The sequence below is a fragment of the Heptranchias perlo genome, chromosome 40 (assembly GCF_035084215.1).
Source record: "Heptranchias perlo isolate sHepPer1 chromosome 40, sHepPer1.hap1, whole genome shotgun sequence".
Taxonomy (NCBI): domain Eukaryota; kingdom Metazoa; phylum Chordata; class Chondrichthyes; order Hexanchiformes; family Hexanchidae; genus Heptranchias; species Heptranchias perlo.
Window position 1 is genome coordinate 7,717,124 of NC_090364.1, and position 27,882 is coordinate 7,745,005.

Sequence of the window (27,882 nt, forward strand, 5' to 3'; positions counted from 1 at the left end):
CCCTTTTAATTTGAATGGACACTGATGTTGTCTTAAATTTCTCTGATTTATAACTGCTCCAGGTTCTATTACTCCCGGCGATAGATAACAAAATGACTGTTGCTGATGCTGTGCTAGGGACTGTGCTCCTGATCGATTGGCAGTTGCTTCCCTTCGAGCTGTCTGTATAATTCAGTGTATGTGTTGTACCTTCCAGCATACCCTGCGGACCTTAGGATGTGTGATGGCTGCATCAGGGTGAATACGAATGTTTTGCTGTCTGGCTGGCCACAAAAAGCTTTTTGCATCAAAGACGTCAGATTTTATTTTTGGCCATCGGGTTATGGGGTCCGAGTCTCGGGATTGCTTGTGGCTTAAATCTGTCGGATAGCCCTCCTTAATAAGGAATTCAGTTTGTACTCAGGTTAGTGGAGTAACTCTGTCCCCAGGTAGTGATGGTGGGGATGGCAGCACATGATAAATTCCCCACCAGGTGTTGTGCTGCCATAGGCAGCAGTAGTGTGGCCCACACTGGCAGGCCCTCCTTCTCAAAGAGGTGTGCGGAGGGGACAAATCCAAAACGTCTGGGAATAAAAAATGGGAGAGAAACAAATGCTCGTATTTTATATATACATATATATATATATGTGTGTGTGTGTACTGTGTAACTGTTTTAACATTGGGGTTCACTGCAGATAGCTGAAGGGGAGGGCGTGTTTCGAGTGCTGCCCCCACTCCGAGATCAGGGCAGTTGCTGACTCTGCGACAATGCAGGTTTTGGCCTTTCATTTCCAACTGAGTTCCGGGGTAACAGCCCATAGGGGAACTCTGCTCTACAAGTTTCCACTGGCTTTGCGGGAGAGTGCAAAGTTCTTGGATTTGAGCACAATCCGTAGATCTGGGAGCGGGAGGGGAGTCGTAGACCCTTGAAACTGGGAGACTCCCTAGAATGTTCTGGAGGAAAATGAGAACTTTTTTTTTGTTATCGATGGCATTTCCAAACAATGCACTAAACTCTTTCACTTAAATAATACTTGAAACGGAAAAAAGAAAATTAAATTAACAAATAACTTAATACAATTGCACTTTGAGTGCAATGAATGTGCATAATGTAAGATTCTTGTGGATAGTGTATTGTAAATTTTTTATACCACTTTTTAAATATTGATATTTAATAAAAAAAAATCTTTGGTGTCTTTGTCAGGAACTTGATTGCTGTTGTTTATATAATGTGACGTTTAAGCCGTTGAAAGAAAAAGATTTTGTGGAGGAGGAGAGATTATGAACAAAATACACCTCAGTCATGGCTGTTTAATTTATGGAGTTGATTAAAGGGTTGGGATCAGAGTGGAACTGTGGAACGAACACTGGACAGCCACAATAGCCTCCTTCCCTGCCAAAATATCTGTAATTTCTTACACAATTCATTCACGATTGTTTTATTCTCTTTTTCAAATTATTGATTTTTGAATTTTTCTATTCGTATTTATTTTCAACGATATTTCCAACCCCCTCTCCCCCCACTTGTGGTCAAGAGACTGTAGTTGGCTACTTTTTGCCAGTGCCTTGAGATCAGTTGGTTACCATTGACTGAAATTGTCCCATAATCCACCGTGACACCCACGATGGATTGTGGGCCGATTTCAGCCAGCCATAATTAGCTGTCCATCAGTCTCCCCGTTTCCCCCCCCCCTCCACTCCTCCCCGGTGAACAGAGACGGGGACTGGTTGCTGCACAATGCACCTTCTGGGCCTGGTTGCTAGGCAGTGGGTGAGGACCGTCAGTGATGATTTACCCTCCAATTTACCCTCCCTATGGAGCGTAGGGTAGGACTGGAGAGGGGGTGCGGGGAGGGAAGGGTCTGTGCTTGTCTTCTGCTGAAGGTCTCCCCACATCAAAGAAAGAAAAAAAGACTTGCATTTATATAGGGCCTTTCAAGACCTCAGGATGTCCCAGAGTGCTGCACAGGAAGTACTTTTGAAGTGTTGTCACTGTTGTAATGTAGGAAACGCGAAAGCCAATTCGCGCACAGCAAGATCCCACAAACAGCAATAAGATAATGAGTGATGTTGGTTTGAGGGATAAACATTGGCCAGGGAGAAATCTCCTTCGAAATAGTGGCCGCAGGATCTTGCACATCCAAAGGAGAGGGCAGACGGGGCCTCGGTTTAACGTATCATCCCAAAGATGCAGCTATGGTCAGGCATACACTAACAGGGGGTAGGGGCGGGGGGAGGGGGGAGGGTGGTGGGGGGAGGGGTTGGGGAGGAAAATCTGCATCCTAGCCAGTCTGCGGTGCAGCAGCAGACAGGGCCATTGCAATTCTTTAACGTTTATCGAGATCTTTCACATCTCCCTGCTGGCTGTGAGTGAGTTCCCTAGTGTGTGTGTTCTCAGGGGACTATGAGTTCAGTTTGTTGCGTCCTGACTTTTAACCGCTAATTGCTTTTTATCTCTGTGTACGATTTTATTGGAACGAGAAAAATATAAAGTTGGCGGGTGAAGTGAAATGGAGCTCAGAGATCAGTTCAAAGTGACGCAAAGGCAGTTAATGGGATTTTAAAACATTTTTTTGATGGGCTTCATTCCTGATTCAGTTTGACCTTTTAAGCCGTCAAACTGACAAGAGGAGATAGCAGACGTGATAGGGGCCAAGAATATTTAAGGAAGAGTTTTCAATGAAACGCTCCAGCCATCGAACGTTGTTTCATAAAATCATACAGCACAGAAGGAGGCCATTCGGCCCATCATGCCGGTGCCGGCTCTTTGAAAGAGCCATCCAATTAGTCCTACCCCCACCCCATAGCCCAGCAAATTTTTCCTTTTCAAGTTAGTTCAGCCCCCCTTTCAGACAGTGCATTCCACATCATAACAACAGCGATGAGCGAATGTTTTCACTGGAAATGGTTGCAAAAACGTGTTTCAGAATCTTCCCCCTCAGGTATTTGTGATGGGTGGGTGGGGATAATATTGACCTTGGCTGTGGCCTAAAATGGGTGATATCAGATCAGCCGGCTGTTATACGTCTCTCCCCATTTTCATTTCCACTGACTTCAATCGGCTGTTTTACAATATCGTCCAAAGTCAAAATTAACCCCTTGTATGTCTGCCACTGATTACTGACAGGGCCTTAGGTTATGTCTAAGGACCTGGGTTGCAGTTTTCCTGGTAAGATGGTCAGGATCAAAGAATAGGATCCCCCCAAAACAGTGCTAAAACACCCCGTGAAATCCCGGAAACCCATGTAATGGAATTTATGTTTTAGAGGGGCTCCAGTCACATGCATTGACTTGTGTTTTAGAGGGGCTCCCAGTCATGCGCATTGACCTGTGTTTTAAAGGGGCTCCCAGTTACATACATTGACCTGTGTTTTAGAGGGGCTCCAGTCACGCGCATTGACCTGTGTTTTAGAGGGGCTCCAGTCACGCGCATTGACCTGTGTTTTAGAGGGGCTCCAGTCATGCGCGTTGACCTGTGTTTTAGAGGGGCTCCAGTCACACGCATTGACCTGTGTTTTAGAGGGGCTCCAGTCACGCGCATTGACCTGTGTTTTAGAGGGGCTCCAGTCATGCGCGTTGACCTGTGTTTTAGAGGGGCTCCAGTCACACGCATTGACCTGTGTTTTAGAGGGGCTCCAGTCATGCGCATTGACCTGTGTTTTAGAGGGGCTCCAGTCATGCGCATTGACCTGTGTTTTAGAGGGGTTCCAGTCACAAATGACTGCAAATCAGTTTTTTTTTGGTTTGGTTGGAGAAGTTTGGCACAACAGTTTCTGTCCATAAATGCATTAAAGGTCAACGTATGTCTTCCGGTCACCTGTTTGTAGACAAACGGAAAATAAACGTGGGAAACTTTTAGTCCATGAAGGTGTTGCCCCTTTAAGAATGAACCAAAATAAAAACAATATTGGTTTTGCAAATAGTTCACGACCAATGTGGCAAAATGTGTTTATGTAAACTCACATAAAGCTGGTTAGAATTCAGGATGTGCAGTATAAATGGTATAAACCTATTTTGATAACTGAATTTAGTGCTGCATATAGACTAGGATATTGTGTATATATTGTATACTATTGTGTTGTTATAGATTGTGAAAACGGTGAATAAAATGAAAATGCATTCTTCAGTCTAATCCATCATTTCTTTTGTTTTTCATTTAATATTCCCTTTCTTTTTCTATATTTTGTTTTTGCTTCTCTTTCGTTTCTTCATTTTTAGACACTTTCCATGTTGCTTCTTTTTTTCCTCCTCTGTCTCTGTTGCCTTTCTGTTTGTTTCTATATTTTACCTCCATTTCTGTCTTTCTCACCATCTATTTTTCTTACACCCTTTTTCTCTGATTTACGCTCTTTCATTTTGACTCGCACTGTCACTCACTCTTTCTCTTAAATTGTCTCTGTTTCTCAGTCTCTTTCTTTTACACTCTCTCACTCTCACACTGTTTTGTTCCCTGTTTCTCACACTTTGCACGTGTGTCTGTATATGTGTGTCTATCTCTGCGTGCGTGTGTGTGTGTGTGTGTGTATATACGTAAATGTGTGAGTGTCTGTATGTGATCTTGAATCAGGCTCTGTTGTGTTGTTCCCCACAATGCAATAAGTTGCTGACACTCACTGTCTAGGCTCCACATAAAGACCAGAAACTCATTTTAAAACAGAACCAGGAAAGATAGATATTTGAGCTGATAAGAGTTGCATTTCATTTGCAATATCAGCCTCTAGTGGTTATATTGGAGAACTGTACCTGCTCAGAGTTTGTATTGCGGCAATGGAAAGTGTAATTGTATGAGAGATCTTGGGCTCTCTCCATTGTGACTAACTTTACCGGGTTATCTGATGTGCGCACACACTGAGCTAATGGCCAGCGGTCTCATAGTGTCAGCTTGACTCTGGTTTCTGAATCAGAAGGCTGTGGGTTGAAACTCCCATTGCAGGATTTGAGCATGTAATCTAGCTTGATACTTCAGTGCAGTAGAGGGTGTGCTTGAACCCTTATGACTCAGATGCAAGGGTGCGACCACTTTGCCATGTCTGCACAGTGTGGGTGCAGAAAGCCCAGGAGAAACCCACCACGGCATCACCAGCTTGGACACACAAGTACAGAGGTCTCACATGCAGCACCACAGCCTTGCTTACCTTGGTGACAGAACCTGGGGGACCGAAGCAAAATGAATAGGTGAGTTCTGGTGTGACAGAAAAGCCTGACCAAAAAAACGCAACAGAAGAACTGAGAGGTTATACTTATTAGGAAAGACTGAACAGGCTGAAGCTCTTTTCTCTAGAAGGGAGAACACTGAGGGGTGACCTGATAGAGGTCTTTAAGATTATGAAGGGGTTCGATAGGGTAGACTCAGAGAAGATGTTCCCACTCGTAGGGGAGAACAAGACTAGGGGTCATCAATATAAGATAGTCACTAATAAATCCAATCGAGAATTCAGGAGAAACTTCTTTAACCAGAGTGGTGAGAATGTGGAACTCATTACCACAAAGAGTAGTTGTGGCGAATAGCATAGATGCATTTAAGGGAAGCTGGAAATACATGAGGGAGAAAGGAATACAAGGTTATGCTGCTAGGGTTAGATGAAAAGGGGTGAGAGGAAGCTTATGTGGAGCATAAACACCAGCACAGACCAGTTGGGCCGAATGGTCTGTTTCTGTGCTGTAAGTTCGATGTAACTCTATGCACGATGCAGATAGACATGAGAGTCAGAGTAAGCAACTAAAAGAGTAAGTGCATATGCAAGACTTTTAACATATATATCTATATATATAAGATATATATAGACAGTACAGGAAGGAAATGTCTCCACCCATGTGTATAAATGGGTTTGCAATCAGTCTTCCCCTTTTTTGGATAAAATAAATGCAAAAATATTGCAGATGCCGGAAATCTGAAATACAAACAGAAAATGCTGGAAAAACTCAGCAGGTCAGGCAGCATCTGTAGAGAGAAACAGAGTTAACCTTTCGGATCAATGACTTTTCATCGGAACTGTTAGATGTTTGGGATGAACAGATTTCAAGCAAGTGCAGAGCCAGGGAAAAGGGTGGGGGAGGCAGGGAAAAAACAAAACGTGATGGGGTGGAGGGCAGGGGTGATTAAATGACAAAAGGGTTGGGGGGGGGGAATGATGGTGCAAGGCAAAAGATGAATAATGGGACAAGTATGGAAACAAGAGATGGGCCCAGAGGAAGTGTAAATGGTTAACAGAATGCCCGAGAGAAAATGGGGACCTAAAGCTGTTAAACTCAATGTTAAGGCTGTAGAAAGATGAGGTGCTGTTCCTCCTGTTTGCATCGAGCTTTTTTTTTTGGATCATGGATACATCTCACTAGTAACTCTGGTTTAGATCCCTGCAGTGCTGATACCACAAATGGAATTGTTCAGGGATTGTCAGAACTGAATGTCTCACACATTCACTATTCATAAATAAGATAAAAATGAGTGGGTGGGAGTCTTATGCATCTTATGTCATTCCCAGCAATGTTGCTACTGTCCAAACATTTCACTGCTATGCACCCCTCCAGGACACTGCCATCTCCTCCATTCACTGAGCACCATTGCCCTGGTCGCACCCACGTGACCCGGGGGTCGCACGTCGCGCCGGCTTCAGCCGCGTCCCATGACGCGCGGTGCGCGGGTCAGGTGACGCGGCGGTTTGGCGCGCGCTCCTGCGTCACCCGCGTTTGTAGACAGTGCGGCGGCGCTCGTGCGGCGGGAGCGGGAGAGGGAGAGGGAGAGGGAGCGTCCGTCCGTCCCGAAGGAGGGTGAGTGGCGGGGGAGAGGGAGAGGGAGAGGGAGGTCATGGGGCGGGGCCTATGGTGGTGGGGAGCCCGGGCATTGAGACAAACGGTCATTTGCAACCGGCGGTGAGTGAGTTATGGATTGAGGTGGAGTGAGGGAGGGGGGTCATAGAGTGAGGGAGGAGTCATAATGAGGGAGGGTCACAGAATGAGGGAGGGTCATAGAGTGATGGAAGGAGGTTATAGAGTGAATGAGGGGGTCACATGGTAATGGGTCACAGACTGAGGGAGATGTCACAGGAAGATAGGTAAATAACTGAGGATGGGGGGTCACAGGGAGAAGGGGCACAGACTGAGGAAGGGGTCAAGGGAAGATAGGCCAATAACTGAAGGAGGAGTCACAGTGTGAAGGAGGGGCCAAGAGGAGACAGTTAACAGTCTGAGGGAGGGGCCAGAGGAAGGCTACTCACAGACTGAGGGAGGGGTCCTGGAGAGACTGATTGGGGTGGGGGGAGAGGTTGCTGAATCAGTGAGTCGTTATGGGGAGATGGGTCTCTGACAGAGAAGGGTCATAAGGAGATAGATCACAGATAGGGAAGGTAGTGAAGATGTATAACAGACTGAGGGATCATAGACAGGATATTAGTCACAGACAAAGAAGGGGTCATGTGGAATGAATTCATAGAATCAAAGAGGGATTGTGAGGAGTTGGGTGACAGACTGAGAGAGGTGTCATAGACTTTGAAGAATGATGGAAAGACATAAGCTCAGGGGATCCTGAGAAAACAACCACAGACTGAGAGGGGTAATAGAGAGATGGTCATTGAGGGCTTTACAGGGGTTGATAGACAAGTGACAGGAGACAGGTCACAGATAGATCAGTGACAGGAGAGTTGGGTCATTGACTGAGAGAAGTGATGGGGGAGGCAGGTCACTGACTGAGGAGTGTTGCAGAGATGGGTCACAGAGAGGAGTGACAGAGGACGTGAGTCACAGACTGAGAGAGGGGTGACCGGGGGAGATGTGTCACAAACTGAGGGGCAGGAGGATGTACCATGAATGAGTGAGGAAGAGCTTATAGTGGTAAGGGATTTGGAATAAGAAAGAACAGGTGGATAGATGCCTCGTGAGGAAGAGAGAAAAAAACTTAACAGCACCTTCATTTAAACAGAAGGGTTCACGAGTTGTATATATTTGCAGATAAAGTAAATTAATTTTTTCTATCACTTATGAGAGATGACAAATTGAGGAACACAATGTTATCTCTAGGCTTATAGTAATGGTAGTTGTGAAATTTTCATACTGTGTCTGCTTGAACTATGAAAAACACCTAGCAGTAGATTTTTCTCTTCTAAACTTGGATTGTGTCTTCAGAAAACAATTTCATCTTCACGTTATAACTGGCAGTTATAGCCTAGTTTTTCCTTTTGGCAGTAACTGCCAGAATGCCTATTGGTGTGTTTTAGACAGACTCAGCTCATGAACACAACTATAGGTGTAGATTTAGATGGAAAATTTCATTGGTAAAATTTAAAATAATTAAAGGGGAATATCCCAATAGGAGGACAAAAATTCTGAAATACTTTGGAGAGCGTCAGAAGGCATTTAAACCTATTATCTGCCTTTGGCAAGTCTGTATGATGAGCTGGTTACAGTACCAGCTAATAACCTCCTTCAAGATATTTAAAGCACCCATCTGTTTAAATGAAGGTGCTGTTAAGTGGAGAGACTGGAGAAGCCTTTCAGAGCATCAGGACTTGGGTAGACAAGCAACCTTCTCATATAGTAGTTACACTGATGGTTTAGTCAATTGAATTGATACTTTCCTGGTGCATTTTGGTAGAGTACCTCTGTGGTGAATTGATTTGCAAAATAAGCTTATGGTCAACTTTAGAATATCACTTGGAGGAGGAAAGAATCAGAGAAAGGTGACAGTGAAGTGGATGTGCACTGAGACTTGTGTAACTAGAAGTTAATTGAAATACCTGAATTTATCATTTTGTACTAAAAATATACAGTATGCTTGCAGATAGCCAGGGACCAAAAGTGTAGTTTCTGATAGAATCAGAGAATCTTACAGCACAGAAGGAAGCCAATTGGCCCATCATGCCTGTGCCAGCTCTTTGAAAGAGCTTTCCATTAAGTCCCACTCCCCTGTTCTTTCCCCAAAGCCCTCCAAATATTTCCTTTTCAAGTATACATCCATTTCCCTTTTGAAAGTTACTATTGAATTTGCTTCCACCCCCCTTTCAGACAGTGCATTCCAGATAACACACTGGGTAAAAAAAATTTTCCCCCATCTTCCCCCTGGTTCTTTTGCCAATTACCTTAAATCTGTGTCCTCTGGTTACTTACCCTACTGTTAGTGGAAACAGTTTCTCCTTACTCAAACAAAACCCCTCATAATTTTGAACACCTCTATTAAATCTCCTATTAACCTTCTCTGCTCTAAGGAGAACAATCCCAGCTTTTCTAGTCTCTCCAAATAACTGAAGTCCCTCATCCCTGGTATAATTCGAGTAAAACTCCCCTGCACCCTCTCCAAGGCCTTGACATCCTTCCTAAAGTGTGGTGCCCGTAATTGGACACAGTACTCCAGCTGAGGCCTAACCTATGATTGATAAAGGTTCCTTGCTTTTGTACTTTATGCCTCTATTTATAAAGCCCAGAGTCCCATATGCTTTTTTAACAGGTTTATCAACTTGTCCTGCCACCTTCAAAGATTTGTGTATGTGAATCCCCAGATCTCTCCTGCACCCCCTTTAAAATTGTACCATTTAATTTATATTGCATCTCCTCATTCTTCCTTCCAAAATGCATCACTTCACAATTCTCTGCATTAAATTTCATCTGCCTTGTGTATGCCCATTTCATCAGTCTGTCTATGTCCTCCTGAAGTCTGTTACTATCTTCCTCACTGTTTACTACATTTCCGAGTTTTGTGTCATCTGCAGACTTTCGATCATCCAGGTCCATATCAAAAAGAGCAGTGGTCCTAATACCGACCCCCTGGGGGCCACTACTTTATACTTCCCTCCAGCCTGAAAAACAATCGTTCACCTCTACTTTCTGCTTTCTGTCTCTTAGCCATTTTTGTATCCATGCTACCACTGCCCCTTTAATCCCATGGGCTTCAATTTTGCTAGCAAGTCTATTATGTGGCACTTAATCAAATACTTTTTACACAATGTTGATATGAGCATTCTTGCTGCAGCTTAAAGACAGATCGTTGTGGGCTCAAGTCCCATTCCAGAGACTTGAGCACGTAACGTCAGGACGACTCAAAACACTTTACAGCCAATTAAGTACTTAAAAAACAAAATGTGTTCACTGTTGTAATGTAGGAAATGCGGCAACCAATTTGCACACAGCAAGGTCCCACAAATAGCATTGAAATAAATGTCCAGATCATCTGCTGTAGTGATGTTGGTTGAGGGATTAATATTGGACTTCCCTACTCTTCAAATAGTGCCATGGAATCTTTTACACCTACCTGAGAGGGCAGACGGGGCTTCGGTTTAACATCTCATTCAAAAGACAGCACCTTTGACAATGCAGCAATCCCTCAGTACTGCACTGAGATGTCAGATTAGATTATGTGCTCAAGTCCCTGGAGTGGGACTTGAAACCACAACATTTTGACTTGGAAGCGAGAGTGCCACCACTGCACCAAGTCTAAGACCAAAATGGAAGCTTTCCTGCCTACATATTGAATTCAGTTCCATAATTTGCTGTAGTGGGATTTGAACTCATGAGCTTTGTGTTGTAGTCTAGTACTATGACCACGAGGCTATCATGCCTATTGGAGAGTGTGCTGAGCTCAGTTCTGTTGGTGGGTGAGGGGAGCATTCCAGTTGAGCCTCCTTCACAGGGCTAGTTATGAGCATGTGTAGTAAGTAGGCTGGGTGTTTGGCAAATCATGAATTGCTTGATTTTTGGGGTTGTGAGTTTGAATATTTGGGATGCCTGTCATTCAAACATATTTCCTATAGTTTGGTAGAGGCTTGTCTGTTCTCGGCGCTGTGGCTTAATGGGGCGTTGAACTAAGCAAAGGGAGTTGGCATTGGAGTGGAAAATATTTAAATTGATTTTGAGAGCGTTCCCAACAGGAATCCTTTTAGAAAACAAAGCTTGTTAATTTTTGACTTTTTGTTTAAGTTGTAAACACAAATTGCATCATTGAGCCTAACTTCGATGACATTGTTGAGTTTCTGTAGAGCCGAGTTAACACTAGCAGTAATGCTGCCTCACTGACAGCTATGATGCTCCCCTCACACTGTTGGGTTCAGTGAGTGCTCCGAGCCATTGCCCTCAATGATGATGTTGACAACTGCAGTCTTAAAATAAAAATGGTGGTTTTGATGGTGAGACACATTACTTTTCACTCAGATAAATTGGTACAATCACTTGCATATTTCACTTTGTTGAAATCAAGGCGTATTGCATTGTCTATTACCCTAGCTTGTTGTTTCCCAGACTGCAAAACGTAATGCCTTACCTCCACCTTTGGCTTGCTTCTATAATCTTATGGCTTTTAAAATTTGAGCCTCACAATGCTTTCTGATTTACCACAACTTCTCTTTTATTCTTTTCAGCTTTTATGGTATCTTGCACTAAGTCTTAGGGGTCAATTTTAGGATGGCCGAGCGGGTGCGTTCGTGGCTGGGGGGGGGTTGCTAAAATCGGGGAATCCCGGAGCGGGTCCGGAGCCCGGCTCCAACCCACCCACTTCCGGGTTCCCCAATGACGTGCTTAGATGCGCGCGCAGCCCCCGCGCGCGGGACTCCCACCGGCAATTAAAGCCGGCGGGATCCCACTTAAAGCAATTATTTAGATAGTTCAGGTCGTTTGCAGAACTGATTGACATGATATTTTAGGAGGGTTAGGATTTTCATCTCAACAGAGCTTGTTTCTTGTGCTGGGGGAAACACTCCCAGTTGAAACAGACGTGTTGCAGCCACCAGCCAGTGGGAGCTGCAAAGGTCCATTTGACAGGTTGGGGGGAGACCCTCACTCATTGCAGGAGGTCACTCTTGTCACTTTGGACAAAGTTTGGCCTGCACCACCCTCCTCCTAACACTAAAATTCACCAACTTGGAACCTCAGCCCCGGTGTGCAGACACATTTACCTTCCTTGCGGACCCCCTCAAACATACATCTTCCGGATGGGGGCCGCCATAGCTGCAGTCATGACCTCATCGGAGGACGAACAGCATCACCACCCTCGCCGGCTACGCCGTCCACCTCAGACACGCGGAGCTTCACAACACAGTGCTGTGACACATCCACCTGCACAGCAGGAGGGAGGGCAACCGCAGAGAGAGATGTGTCGCAGAAGGTACTACCCTCGCCACAGGGTCTACAGACCGAGGCTCAGCTTCCTGGACCTCTCTGAGGAGCAGTGCACACGGAGGCTTAGAGTCACTTGGCATGTAGTCGTGGACATCTGTGGCCTCCTTGATGCCGAGCTGCTCCTGAGCACCATCTTCTTACCTGTCGCTGTCAAAGTCACCACTGCCCTCAACAACTTCTCCGGATCCTTCCAGGTTGCCACCGGGGACATCGCCGGTGTGTCTCAGTGGTCTGCACAAAAGAGCCCTGCAAATACACCTACACCCACTCTGCAATGACCCAATGGGTGATGTGGGTCTTCATTGTGATCCTCAGGAAAGGGAATTATTGCACAAGCCAGACAAGATTTGCAAAGACGTGGCAGTAGTGGTGATAACAACAGTTAATGGGAGTGGCAAAAGAAATAAATCTAAATGAAAAACATGACATTCCATCGTACACCCTTGTGCATCCCCTTTGTGCTCACAAAACCTTAGCCGTACGTTTACGGGAACCCCTACGTGGTGCTACCCCTGTGGCTTCAGCAGAGGTAGTGGCAGGTTGCTCTTGTCCATGCTTTGACTGATGAGATGCTTTGCGCGGACGCCCTCTGGATTTCGGTGCCCATGAGGGCCCCTCCAAAGACTGCTCCACCTGCACCTGTGCAGGGGCAGACTCGACCACCTGGAGAGGAGGCAGCATTGCGGGTTGAGAGGGGGGCAGCACGTGAGACGTGGGAGCGCTTTGAGTGGCGTCCCCACTTCCATGTCCCCTTTCTCCATCATCCCTCTCCTGGGCCAGGCCCACATCACTCCTTCCACCCTGCTGGACGACAGTTTGGAGGACTTGTGTGAAGCCTTAGAAGGCCAGTTGTAACATATCTGTCAGCCTGTTTAAGGCGGCAGAATGTTGCTCACCCTGAATCCGAACGGCCGTTGTCAGGGCCTGAATGGACTCATTGTTGAGCCATGCTTGAAGCTCGATGGAAGCTAGCCTTCCCTCCATCGCAGACATTCCCGCACTTACCCGCGACACTATCTCAGAGATGCCTTCACGTCCCTGTGACAGTATTCCACTTATGCAGGAGTTGGGCTCCTCCATCCTCTGCGCGATTGTGGAGAGTGACCGTGGCAACTGTTCCAGTACCTCGGCAATGTGCTGCTGCCCCTCGATGACTCTCCTTTTCATGGCTGGGCCCCAGGGTTCAGCATCTGGGTCCAGCTGAGCAGAGCCTGGAGAAGAGTGTTCCCACTGACCCGGACTCTCCATGGCTGCCCCTGCCACCAGGGTCTGCTCATGCTCACATGTGCGTGGTGACTCACCATGTGCAACCCCAACTAACTGAGGACAGGGAGCCACCGAGGTGTGTGTATCTGCGCTGGTGGATGGCTGGCTCAGATGTGATGCTGCCCCCTCAGAGGCCAGCAGGTCCTCTGAGGAATCGCCCTCCGCAGTCATGGCGGTCGCAGATGGCCCTGCAAGAGAACAGAAAGCAATATTAAACATGTGGACAGATGTTGAGGTGCTGCAGATGCCAAGTGATGTTAAGATCATTCGTTATCATGAGTGCTGAATGTTAGATTTCTGTCACCAGCTGCTTGTGCGCTCCCAGTCTTGGCGTCCGCCACGGACAGGCACTCCAGCGTATGGCTTAATTCCAGTGCCTGCTGCTCTGTGTCGGTGAGGACTACCTGGTGTGGCGGGGCCCCCTCCCGTCCTTGCCCTCTCCCGGACATTCTGGCATCTCTTCTCCTATCAAGGCAAAACACAGAGAGGCGTGATTGAGTGATGGTTGCATAGTGACCCGCTGCATGCATTGGTGTGGGTGGGGGTGACCGTGAGGGAGATGCATGGGAGGGTGCGTGTGAAACATAGCCATGAGATTGTATGAGGATTGGGTTGCGTGGTAGTGTTCGAATGGGTACTGGGGCGGTGAGTAAGTGCAGGCAAGGTGAGAATGATGCTTGAGTGGATGTGAGGAGTGATACGAGAGCGTTGTGGTGGTGGAGGTGATGTCGAAGACGGAGTGTGGGAGAATGCGTAAGTATACTCACTTTGGCTGACCTGGTTAGGCCATAAAAGCGCTTCCTGCATTGGACCCAGGTTCGGGAGATGTTACTGCTGCTGGTGACCTCCTCTGCCACCTCGAGCCAGGCCTTCTTGGTGGCAGAGGCAGGCCACTTCCGTCCGCTGGGAAAAATGTTTCCCTCCTCCTCCTGACCCCATCGAGCAGCACCTGGAGTGAGGAGTCTGAGAACCTTGGAGCAGCCTTGCCTCTGGGCTGCTCCATGCTGTCTATTTGGTTCTTTGCTGCAGGAGGAGCATTGGAGTACTGCCCCTTTAAATAGGGCTCCTCCTGCTGACAGCCTGTGATGCGGGTGCGCAGTGCGCCTGCTGCGCAGGTCTGCAGCGGGAAACCCGGAAGCACGCATAAGTACCTTCAATTAGGCTGCGATCGCGTGCGGGGCACACCGATTTCACTGGGCACGTTACCCACGTGCCCACTCGACCCCCTGCTGCCAACCCGCCTCCCTCCTAATATCGGGGCCTTAGTCTTTCACCTAGGGTTCTCACTAAATAAATCTAACAACAGCAATCTGCATTTGTAAAACACCTTTTATACGAACATACAAAAATGACGGACAGGAAAAGACCACAGGCCCATTGAACCTGCCCCTTACAGTCTTGGTGCAACTGAGTATCTTGATCTTCAATACCGTCACTCACCAGCAGCCATATAATTTGGGAGAGGCAAAACCCTAAGCCAATTCGAGGGAAAAAAATTGGGAAATTCTTCTCTGACCCCTAAAGGCAATAAAAATGAGTTCCAGGAGACCACAGTGACCATGAAACGCATTGCCCAATACCTTTTGTGTGATGTCATTTTAGCCGCAACCCTCACTCATTTTGCTCCTCTTTGAACGCTTCCATCCATACTCGTCGTATGAATTGGCAACTTGTTCAAAAGGTTGAATACCCTCTGCGAAAATAAAACTCTCCTAACATCTAATCTAGTTCTATGTTTATGTAACTTGTACGTATGTCCCCGCTTGCCCCTGACCTATCTAATTCAAATAGTCTATCCACATAGACACAGTCTAATCCCTTTGTTATTTTAAAGACCTCAATCAAATCTCCCCAAAATTTATGCTTTTCTAGAATAAAACAGACCCAGCTCTCTAAGCCGACCATGGCAACTAAGGACTTTCAAGCTCGACGTCAATCTAGTGGCTTTCCTCTGAACCTTTTCCCGGGCCTCTATAATCACCCACCATGTAAGGGGTCCAAAATTGGAAACAATATTATAGATGAGGCCTAACTAAGGTCATCTATAAGAACAATATCGTGCTTTTTGTTTTGGATCATCCAAGCAATACTCTATTTGCTTTTGCAAAAGCTTTGCGGCACTGGTTGTGAACCATTAGAAATTCATGTACTGTAAAACCTAGGTTCTTTTTCCCCTTAACAGTTTTTAGTTTGGAATCCTGCATGGTATATATATGCTTGACATTAGTCCTACTCACACTAGATTTATATTAAATGATATCTACCAGATGCAGTTCCATTCCCCCATCAGATCTGATTGTACTCATTCATGATCCTGACACTCGCCACAAATCTTTGTATCATCTGAGAGCTTACGGACAGTTCCTCCAACGCCTTGATCCAGATAGTTAATAAAGATTGTGAAGAGCAATGATTCTAAGACCAATCCCTGTAGGACTGCACTAGTAACTGGTCTCTACGCAGAATCGCTACCATTAACAACAACCTTCCATTTACGAGAATGCAACCAAATACTTATTCAATCCAAGATCTGACTGCCAATCCCACAGGACTCTATCTTATCCACAGGACTCTATCTTATGAAATATCCCAGTGCGCTTCATATAAGGGAGTAAGAACTGAGTGGGGGAAAGGCAAATTGGTTTAGGTAGGGAATTCCAGAGAGTAGATTTTTGCTATGAAATGAGGAACCCTGGAAGAGGGTTGGACAGGAAGCCAGGGATGAAGGACAGTAGGCTGGTGGAGGTTACAGAGGTAGGTTTGGGCAAGGCCATAGAGGGATTTGTAAATAAGGACAAGATTTTGAATTTGGTGCATTGAGAAATGGTGTGGGCCAGAAGGTGGGTGGAGTTTTGGATAAGTTGAAGTTTGTAAAAGGGGAGAGGCTGGGGAGGTGAACATTCCAGAAGTTGAGGCTTGAGGTAATGAAAGTATGGATAAGAATTTAAGTATTGGTGGAGGTGAGATGGGGTGAAAGTGGGTAATGTTGTGGAGGTGGAAGCGTGGTTTGGTGATGCTTAGGAAAAACCCCATCTCTTTGTTTTCTGTTTTGTAGCCAACTTGCTATCCATTCTGCTACCTGCCCCCTGACTCCACAGGCTCTGTCCTTAGTCATGAGTCTACATTGCAGTACCTTATCGAAGGCCTTTTGAAAATCCAAATAGATTCCATCTACTGCATTACCCTTGTCTACTCTTTCTTTTACTTCTTCAAAGAACTCAATGAGGTTGGTCAAGCATGACTTTCCCTTCTGAAATCTGTGCTGACTATTCTTTATTATATTTTCATTCTCGATGTTTTTCTGTTACATCTTAGTAAAGATTCCATTACCTTTCCTACCACCGACATTAAGCTAACTGGTCTATTGTTCCTTGGACTTGTTCTATCTCCTTTTTAAATATAGGAATAACATTAGCTGCCCACCAGTCCTCTGGCACTATTTCCCTTTCTAATGAATTTTTCTATATATGTAATAATGCTTCTGCTATATCCTCCCTAACTACTTTTAATATTTGCAGATGCAATCCATCTGGACCAGGAGTTTTATCCTCTCTGAGTTTGATTAGTTTATTAATTATCTCCCACCTTTCTATCTTAAATGTTTTTATATCTTTTTTGCTCTCTTCTAATGTCATGCCCACCTTGTCAGTCTCCCTGGTGAATACTGAAAACTATTCAATATTTCTGCTATTTCACTGTCGTTACCTGTGAATTTATCTTGTGTATCCCTTAGTGACCCTATCCCTATTCTGATTTTGCTTTCGTTATTTGTGTCTGTAGATTACTTCACTATTTCTTTTTGTATTCCTTGATAATTTAATTTCGTAGTTCCTCTTTGCTTTCCTAATTGTTTTTTTAAATTTCTTTCCTAACCTCTTTGTATTCCCTTTTGTCTTCCTCTCCTTTAATGTCTATGCTTTTAGTTTCAATTTTACCCTTTATCGCTTTATTCATCAATGGTGTTTCATTATTGGTTAATTTGCACTTGCTTTTTAGAGGAATATGTTTCTCCTGAACTCCATTGATCATTTTAAATATTTCCCACTGCTGTTCTATCTCTGTCAAAATTTTTTTCCAGTTTGCCTTCCCTCAGCAGAGGAAACTACTTACTAAAAGGCAAACAGAAAAACCACAGAGACCACAGTTTTAAGAAATTCTAAAATACAAGTTAGAGGAACGAACAGGGAAAGAAGTTAAACTTCTGAAGGAGGGGAACATTTCTTATCTCATCCCTTGAAAATTAGCTTTTTTCCAATCTACTACTTTGGTGTTTGCCGTACTTTCTATTTGGTGCACCCTCTCTCAACATCAGCTAGAGCAGTTAAATCACTCTACTCCATCAATGTGCCTCCACTCATCTTAAGCAGATCACCCCGATTGTTGCCGTATGACATTTTTATATTTCCCACATTAGCTTTTTTGAGTGAGATTGCCAATTAAGGGCCGTTTTATGCTTGAGGGCTGAGGTCAATTAGACATTGGATTGAGACTGCCAATACCTCATTGTATATAAGAATGCAATGTAGATCCAACAGCTAGAACTGAAACAGTTCATTGTGTTTTAGTGACTGGTTGACAGAGTGACAGTTTCTTTCTTATCAGCTTGTTCTCAATGAGTGGGTTTTGTGGAGGAGTTGACTATCAAATGAGCTGCCCACAAGTGGATGACTAGTTTTTCTATAAATGGGTTGAGATAGGAGATGTTCCCCTCCTTCAGAAGTTTAACTTCTTTCCCTGCTCATTCCTCTAACTTGTATTTTAGGATTTCTTAAAAGTGTGGCCTTGGTGGCTTTTCTGTTTGCCTTTTAGTAAGTAGTTTTCCTCTGCTGATGTGTTTTTCCAGCTCTTCTTTAAGCAGCGTCCCTTATCCAAAGTAACTAAAACAATGGACTCTTTTATTCTTGCCTTTTGCAATTATTAGCAGTCATTCCCCAGGGATCAGTATTAGAACCACTGCTCTTTTGATGTATATTAATGACCTGGACTTGGGTATAGAGGGTATAATTTCAAAGTTTGCAAATGACACAACACTCAGAAATGTAGCAAGCAATGTAGAGGATAGTAACAGACTTCAGGAGGACATAGACTGGTGAAATGGGCAGACACATGGCAGATGCAATTTAACGCAGAGAAATGAGAAGTGATGCATTTTGGTAGTAAGAATGAGGGGAGCAATATAAACTAAATGGTACAATTTTAAAGGGGTGCAGGAACAGAGAAACCTGGGTGTGCACATACACAAATCTTTGAAGGTGGCAGGACAAGTTGAGAAGGCTGTTAAAAAAGCATATGGGATCCTGGGCTTTGTTAATAGAGGCATAGAATACAAAAGCAAGGAAGTTATGCTAAACCTTTATAAAACACTGGTTAGGCCTTAGCTGGAGTATTGTGTTCAATTCTGGGCACCACACTTTAGGAAGGATGTCAACACCTTATAGAGGGTGCAGAGGAGATTTACTAGAATGGTGCCAGGGATGAGGGACTTCAGTTATGTGGAGAGACTGGAAAAGCTGGGGTTGTTACCCTTAGAACAGAGAAGGTTAAGGGGAGATTTGATAGAGGTGTTCAAAATCATGAATGGTTTTGATAGAGTAAATAAGGAGAAACTTGTTTCCAGTGGTAACCAGAGGGCACAGATTTAAGGTGATCGGCAAAAGAGCCAGAGGCGACGTGAGGAAACATTTTTTTACGCAGCGAGTTGTAATGATCTGCATCAATAGTAACTTTCAAAAGGGAATTTGAGAAATACTTGAAGGGAAAAAATTTACAGGGCTATGGGGAAAGACGAGGGGAATGGGACCAAGTGGATAGCTCTTTCAAAGAGCCGGCACAGACATAATGGGCTGAATAGCCGCCTTCTGTGCTGTACCTATTATGATTTGCATAGGCCCAGTAATAATGTGGATCATATAGTTAACGCATTGTAGCAGTGCCACTTGTGATTACAAATTTAGGAATGGAATCTGCATGAAGTTATAAGAATGACATAGAACCCAAAATAAAGTAAATAATGGTGCAAACCATTACATTCCCCTCCCTTATGGATTACTTGCTGTCTAAAATGAACAAGATCTGGAGTAAGTGAAAAAGGTTAATAGAAAACCCATTCTACAGCATTCCAGCGTCTCTCCATTGCAGCCCATTGAAAAAGGTTCAGGTGAATACTTAAACTACCCTTGGCATGTAGTTGTCCCTGTTACTGTGGAATGCATTAACTGCATGTTTGCATAGCGACAGGTGCTTCTTGTTCTTCCCTCCTCCCCCCCAAATCATTTCTGAATGTGTTAGTTGTGTGAGAGATTGTTATTTCACAGTGACGCTCAATTTGGGCGGAACCAGTAAATATTTTTTCTTGGCAATGGAGTAGACATGGGTTTAGTGTCATTTTGATTAAAACAAACAGAATCAATAATGCCACGTACTGCATAGTTGTCCTTGGAATCATTGCCCTGGCTCTACGTTATAGACCTGTGCCCCTTCTGTGAATGCCCTCTGCCACCCTTTAAGGACCCACAGGCATTTGTGAGGGATTGAAACAGCAATGCTTAAATTAGCTAAACTCAACTAGGGAGCAGTTGGGGGACCACAGACTTTCACCGCTCGGGTCTTGAGGGGAAAGAAAATCAGCTAATATTCCCATTCCTGATTGCTATCCAGTGATTTCTGCTGCAAAGTATACCTGTGAGGGAAACGGGTGAGGGCAGAATTGGGCTTGGCTGTGATGCCTGGTAACATTCACCATCGAGGCTAATACTTGAAGAACAGCCACTTGGTTCAAGCTACGCATGAAATCATATCCCTTCAGGAAAAAAGAGGCAATTGGAGATAAAAGCCACGGGCTTACCACTGTCACAGTGTTATGCTTACTATCTCCCCATAGTGGCACAGTACACCTGTAATTGGGATTTGAGCCCTTTGTCTACCACTCAGTGATGTGGATGGAGTGTTGAAGGATCAGTGCACAGCACACTCTCACATCAATTTTGTTTTTGTCTGCAGGCCCACATTATATTGAAGCACAGACAATTTTCAGCATTTTTTATTTACTGCAGTTTTATTTGCTGCAGAAAAGTAGTCCATTGTGAAATAACTTCCATAATGGTCAGTAGCTGCAAGTTCAAGTAAACATGCGCAACTTTTAGTCACTTTCTGATGAATGATTAGCTTTTAGTTAATAATCCACCTGAGGTGGTTTGGGGTGGCTCCCACCCCTTGAGTTCCTGATCTCCGCTTTGCAGTTATGGTGAAGTGCAAAGCAAAGGGGCTTGAAAATTCTGGATGGACATATTCCAGGAGGTTTTATCACAAAACCCCCTTGCGCTCCTGCCATTGGTTGCCCGACACATTCATCCTCGTGGAGCACCGCCTTCCCACGCCAATTGTGAATATTGCACTAGAGGTATAGATTCTCTGTTACCCAATTGGATGATTCTTGACTGTCAGTTAAACAGCCATTTTAATGCCTCTATGATTTTTCTCCCGGGTTGGTCACAGCAGTGTCTGGGAGATCAATCTTTAATTCCTGGAGACGCCAAGACAACCCTACCAGGGATGGAGGTCAATAGAGAGGGTCATCCATGAACACGGTTTGAGAGCAGAGGGAAGGGGGAAAGAAAGGTTAAAATGTACCCCAAAACTCCTCCTGGTAGCTCTGAATAAATGTGTGCCATAAGTGTGAGCCATACAGATCACAAAAGGTCCCAGCTTTGATCCCTGATCTATATTGAGTTAGCTGATCTGAATAGGGCTGGCAGGAGGGTGCTGCAATCAGCCAGAATTCCCACTTTGGCTGGAAAAAGAGTGTGTGAGAAAATTGGATGAGTACTGGATCGTCAGGCTCAGCAGTGTTTGCACCCTGTGGTTGAATAGCCTGCCAACACTATCCAGGCTCACACATGAAGTATTGCAAAGTGCACCAGGACAGTTTGCTGTCTATGGAACTGTACCTCGGCAACACGGAATGCCTTCAGGAGAAAATTGGCGGGGATAAAACGGAATAAATGTACTGGAAAATTGGATGCTGTGACAACTTTACAGGTTTTATGACATGCATGGCTGTGGTGATTTATGAGGTGATGTGAGTGACCTTTTGCCTACCTGCCATAAAAGTGATTTTGTTTGCATTAGTTTTTATATTAATTGACTTCTGACTATCATAAATAAAACAAACACTAGCTGTATGAGTGAATGAGTTTGCATTGTTACAAGCCTGATTTTTTTCATAGTATGACTTTTGGCAACAATATGACCTTGAAAGTTACGCCAATGTTATATTCTTCCTAACTTATTACTGGTATAACATGTTGGAAAATACAGTTCTAACGAGGGATGTACATCTGAAACATTAACCTATTTTTTCCTCTCGAGATGCTAAAATACCTGCCATGTATTTCCAGCATTTTCTATATTTACTTTCCAGATTTCCAGTACATTTTTTTCTCTTTTTGTTGTTACTGATCCGTGCAAGTCTGCCCTCTGTACAAACTACTAGTGATGCAAAATGATTCCAATAGTTCAAATAGTTTAAGTTTACAAAAAAATTAAATTTGAGACTAATTTACTACAGATTTAAATGTGATCCTTGCCCTACCCTCCTACTGTCCCTCCCCCTTTCTTGGTGCAGGGATTTCACTTTAAATGCTGAAGATACTGCCTTGAAGTCAAGAACAGGTTGTATTAACTGTGTACACATCTTGGCTGCTTGTTTGCTTGCTGTGGTGTTTTACAATTACTGAAGTCAACACCAAACACTAGGTAAGAGAAATTCAACTTATGTGGATTGATCATTCCTTTGCACTTATGGAGTATGAAACTGGATGGAAAAAATTGTGATGTGGGCTTTACTTTGAGGTCACGCTGTATTCAAAAGCACTTTGCTTGGGGTTGTTTCTTATAGATTGTGACATACCCCTGTAACTCCAACGCTAAAACTCAGTATGTGTGGATCATGTTACAAGTTCACTCACAAACCCATTGACCTGTTGTGTGAATTCCTTGTTTTGAGCTTGGAACTCCTTGGCAATCTATAAGAGAATACAGTATGCAGACTCTGAATGAGAGGCTTACGGCAAAAATTCTGTTCCTAGTGAGGCTTGAATTGCATTGACTAGCCAAGAGTAATCACAATGAGAATTTGATTTTGGTAGATTTAACACTAGTAGTTCATTTAGAAATTCTAAATTCCTCCCCTCCTTTTCTCCAGAAGATGTTGATCTTGCTGAGGCATGAAACCGCACTCAAGTGGCCATTGTGGTGTATGAGCCTTAGCTGTGAGTTTAATTGGACTATTCAATCATAGGGACCACCACAGTTGAACCATAACTCTTCACTTGAAAACTGCACTGTTGCATACATCAGTATGGATCACTGGGTAACAATCAGTGTAGGCGCACTAAGGAATGATGAGGTGTATGTTCATACCGACACCCTCCCCCCCAAACACTGCTGTTCCTGATCTATTATGGGGAGGTGCTGAGCAGACACCACATTGGAGGCAAAATTGGGCGGTCCTCATCTCCTGGCAGCTGGTTCAGGGCAATATTGCTTGAGGAGTGGGAATAGGTCCCTTACTGAGCTGCAGGAGGAAGGTAGCCCATCAGAGAGTATAGAAAAAATTGAGTGCAAATTATTTACATGTTAATTCCTGGCCCTGTTGACCCCGGGAATAGATCAATCCAATGGCTAGTGTGGTGCTGAGTCATACTACATATCAGAAGAGTCCAACAACATCTCCCTTTATTAGAGAAGAGCCATCCTGGTAAATATGAACAAAACCACTATTGCTGTTGTGAAATGGGGAGAAGGAGGGTATTAGCCTCACAGGCTGGTGGCTGGCTGTATTTTGTTTTTGGTTGTCTTTGGTTTTACCACATTCAGATTTTGCAAAGTTGCACCATTTACATGGTGCTAAAAAGAATGGATGATGCATTCTTTTGCCCCCTGGATTTTCAAATTGAGAAATCTCGGAGAAAGGCAAAGGCACATTGTGCCAAGATTGAAAAGTGTAAAAGAGAACACAAGGTAAATCCTGAAATAGTTATTAGATACCAAGCTTTATATATTTCCAGTTGGTAGCAAGCACTCTTGACTCTGATGTCAGAGAGTTGTGGTTTCATGTCCCACTCTTGGATTCAAGCAAATAATCTAGACTGATTTGTTAAAGCAAAGCCCCATCTGCCTATTCCAGGGGATCAGGTGGACATTAAAGATCCCATGGCACTATTTTTAAAGAACGGAGAGTTCTCTTAGGGTCCAAGCCCGCATTCCTTCCTCAAACAACAACACCACGCAAAATAGATTAACTGGTTTTTCAATTCATTGCTGTCTGTGGGATCTCACTCTGTTCAAAATGGTTGCCATATTTGCCTACATAACATTCTGTGATGGTCTCTTTACTTAAAAGTTATTCGTTGCATGTGAAGCACTTTGGGACTTTTCTGAAGATGTGATATGGTGCTATATAAATACAAACCTTTTTGTCTTTGAAATGAGATCTTGGTTGTGTTGGCCTTGGGTTTTAGTCTGCTATTAGTTTATTTTAATTTTACTGGTCATAGTCAACAGCCACAGACAATTATTTGCAGTCAGCTTTATGTCTGCGTATATTTCCTGGCAAGGTTAAATGTTACCTACTTGTGCATACAGCTATCTCCTAGTAGTAACTGCACTTCGTGTCTGGTTAATTTTAAAACCTTGCAGATTCCCCTCCTATCAAGCGTTTTTTCCTTGCTGTAACCTCTCACCTAGTTTTCTCAGTCATATGCTTTGTCAGTGTAGTGCAACTCCCTCCTCATACTTTATTGACGCTGCCCTTTGGCAAACAGTTTCGTCTGTTCAAGCTGGAGCTACGAGAGTACTGTTAACTTTAGGTACACTGTAACTTTTAGCTTCGGCCTGCATTGGCTGCTGAATTCGGGTGACATCCTAAACATCAGTTGGAGTTCATAGGGTACAATGTATTCTTCATTTGTAAAGTTGTGTTTTTGTTTTCTTTTTGCCACTAACAAGCATCCAAAATTAAACTGCATGATTTGGATTGAAGTGGTATCATTAGAGCATGTGATTTGAAACTGTAGTATTATGTTTTATTGCGCTGAGTTCTACAGGAAAATTATACATTTTGTGTATTATTGTACAGAAGTATAGAAAATAGCAATGCTATAATATTGTTGTTGATAAATAACAAGCCAGTGGCTCTAAACTGGCCATTATATTTATCATTTGTCAACTGAACTCTCTGATTGCCTTAAATCTCTGGCAGCCCTCTATTATTTGTAATGTTCTGAGGATGTTCAATCATGTATTTTTAAAAAATGTTTTATCCAGTTTTGTCACCTCTTCTAAAGGCATCAATGCTTGCTGGGATTACATGATTCTGTGGGCACTGGCTGTCTTTAGGTACCTTGCACAAATAGCCATTCTTCCTTCATATGTGAGCCTGAACAGTGAATGTTGGCAGGCTATTCAACTGTAGAGGGCATCATAACCAAGCCAGACTCTGTCCTCACCTGATGCCCACGTATGTTCACTTCCCAACAAGAGTCATTGGATGGCAATTAGGAGTGGGAAACCTAGCTGGATCCTTTTCCTCCCCTGCCACAGTATGAATATCGAGGTGTTTTTAATATAATGTTAAATCCCATGGGGTCTTGCAGCTTTATGCTTTTATTGTTTTTGATGGTGAATTTTCAGATAATTCTGCATGCAGTATAATCTTCCAGTCATATAGGCTGATAGAACAGCCCATAAATACACTTATTACCAGTCATGTGATTGATAAATAAGTTACTGTACGGTAATTTGCATTTGTTGATATTGTAATAATGGGTAAATTGCATGAGAGGATGCATTTTCAATTAGGAGGGTGAGTAGTACTGTAACCATTTATACCTTCACAGTAATCAAGTGTATAATCCACCTTCTACATAATGTTTTATTGCTATGCCCCACCCTCATTGTATGGGCTGTCCAGCTTGATTGCACTGGACTTTACCTCCTGACTTTATGTTCAATTATGCCATTACAGAAAATTTAATTCCAACATATAGAAGGCTTGACTCAGGAGGAGTATTTGTTGATGAGGATAATTAATTGCAGACTTTGTGAGGGAGAGATATTCTATTAAAAACTTCTGAGTTTCACAGTTGACTTAGATATTTAGACTAGAAGGTTGTAGGTTGGATTCCTAGTCTGTTGTTAGCTGATTTCAATTTGGGTGGCAATGGGTTGCTTCAATGGGCCACAGTGAACCTGGGCTGTGAAGTGGAAAAATCAGCCCTGGTTGCCTTTCCTGATTGTTATCCAGTAGATGTGTATGGATGCTGAGTGAGGATAGAATTGGGCTGGCAATAAAGCCCAACATAATCAAATAGCCTGCTAATGTTCATGGTCAAAGGTACTATGTGGTAGGAGTGGTGGTGGGCTGTTTGCTCCTGTGGAGCTGTATCCCATAATTAGTAACTGCCTTCAGAAGGGAAGGGCAGTTAAGAGGAGAAAAATCATAATGAGAGAAGAGAAGGCATTGCCAAATAACAATGAACATCCCACATTATGTGGCTCAAACAAATCTCACCTGTCACCATCCCCCTCCCTTGGAACCTCAGGCTGAGATCCAGAACTTACCACAAGTAGTAAAGTCATAGAAAGATAGCAAGCATCTTACCTTTCTATGTTGCTCTATTTCAGAACTCCCAATTGAGTCTACTTCCTCTGAAGCAATCAATATCTTCTGGTAAATAATTGAAATAGAAAAAGGAGGCATTACTCAAAGCTGCCATTTTGGAGAATTTTCAAAATGGCTGCTTTGGGCAGGATGTCAAGTATTGAAGGATGGAAACCAACAATAAACTGTTTTCACAACTAGCATTTTGAAAAAAAGATTTCAAAATGGCAAATTTGTGACTTCAATGGCATTTTCTAATTTAGGTTTAAATGATAGAATTTGGAGTAAAAGAAAGGTTTGGATTTATATACTGCTTTTCACATCCTCAGGATGTCACAAAGTGCTTCACAGCCAATTAATTATAGAATCATAGAAGTTTACAATATGGAAACAGGCCCTTCGGCCCAACATGTCCATGTCGCCCAGTTTATACCACTAAGCTAGTCCCAATTGCCTGTACTTGGCCCATATCCCTCTATACCCATCTTACCCATGTAACTGTCCAAATGCTTTTTAAAAGACAAAATTGTACCCGCCTCCACTACTGCCTCTGGCAGCTCGTTCCAGACACTCACCACCCTTTGAGTGAAAAAATTGCCCCTCTGGACCCTTTTGTATCTCTCCCCTCTCACCTTAAATCTATGCCCCCTCGTTATAGACTCCCCTACCTTTGGGAAAAGATTTTGACTATCGACCTTATCTATGCCCCTCATTATTTTATAGACTTCTATAAGATCACCCCAAGAAGTGTAGTTCCTGTTGGTTTGTAGGCAAACGTGGCAGCCAATTTGCACACTGCAACCTCCCACAGACAGCAAAAAACAGTGAATCTGTCTTGGTGGTGTTGGTTGAATGAGGAATATTAGTCAGGGCATCTTCTCTTCTTGAGATAGTATCATGGAATCTTAAACATCAAGCTGAACAAGGATCTCTGTTTAACATTTCATTTAAAAAGTAGCAGCTCTGACAATGCAGCACTCCCTCAGTACTGCACTGAAGTGGTTCAAATCCATAGTGGGGCTTGAACTGTTGAACTTCTGACTAAGTGGTGAGAGTGTTACCATTGAGCCAAATTGACATCTAGACTATTAAGACAAAGTTTGCTTATATGCTGATGGAAACCAGGACTTCGGAGGAACACTCAGTTTTATAAAGGCAAAAAAATCGACTTGTACACAAATTGGGGATGGGGAGGAGAAACTCCGCTTTAGCTTTGGCTTTATTTTAATCCAGTGACCTTATTTTGCAGTAGCCAGTCTGATCCTGTTATAACATGGGTGTGGTTATTTAAATACAGTTCACTTATGGCTTTTGTTGAAGTCAAGCCAAGGACAAAACGTGCCTTTTTAAAATAGAACTCACAAGATACTTTGAATCATAAGTGATGTGGTCTTTGATTTACTTTCGCCAGTAGATCACCAGTAGTGGGGGTCCTGGACTGTGGTTTCTGATGCACTGTAGCTTAATTGCAACAGCAGTTTACCCAACATTCTGATAAAGCAAATTTACTGTAGTAGTAGTTCATATGACTGACACAAAATGTCACACATATTACTGATCCTGGAAGATTGGGCCTGACTGTTACATTATTGGTAATGCTATTTACCTACCTTTTTGCTGAAATTACTTGATGCAAGTTTCTTTGTTCTTCTGTCATCAAAACCTCTTATTCTTAGTTTACAAAGTAAAATGTGTATTTGTGCCTACTTCCAATGATAGATATGTAATAACTGCTAAGAGGGCAAGTATTCATTTATTTTTCCTTCCTCAGATGTTTCTTTTTATTGGTTATTCATATATATTTTTTAAAAGACAACATGAAAGTGCAGGATCAGAAAGGATTAGAGAGTGGTGACAAGTACAGAGAAGCTGCAGGAGAG

The 27,882-nt window shown here is 43.5% G+C and overlaps 1 protein-coding gene across 4 annotated transcripts in view; it reads left to right on the plus strand.

The window, feature by feature from the left end:
* Positions 1-6,666: 6,666 nt before the first annotated feature.
* LOC137305638 (carnitine O-palmitoyltransferase 1, liver isoform-like) overlaps positions 6,667-27,882 on the plus strand; it is a 74,462-nt gene continuing 53,246 nt past the window's right edge. For 2 of the 4 annotated variants that reach the window (XM_067974521.1, XM_067974524.1), the window contains exon 1: positions 6,667-6,747. The gene's annotated coding sequence lies outside the window, so the exon portion shown is untranslated. Of the gene's footprint in view, positions 6,748-21,979; positions 22,096-24,198; positions 24,290-27,882 lie in introns of those variants that run through there. The other 2 variants (XM_067974522.1, XM_067974523.1) reach the window with 2 other exon arrangements.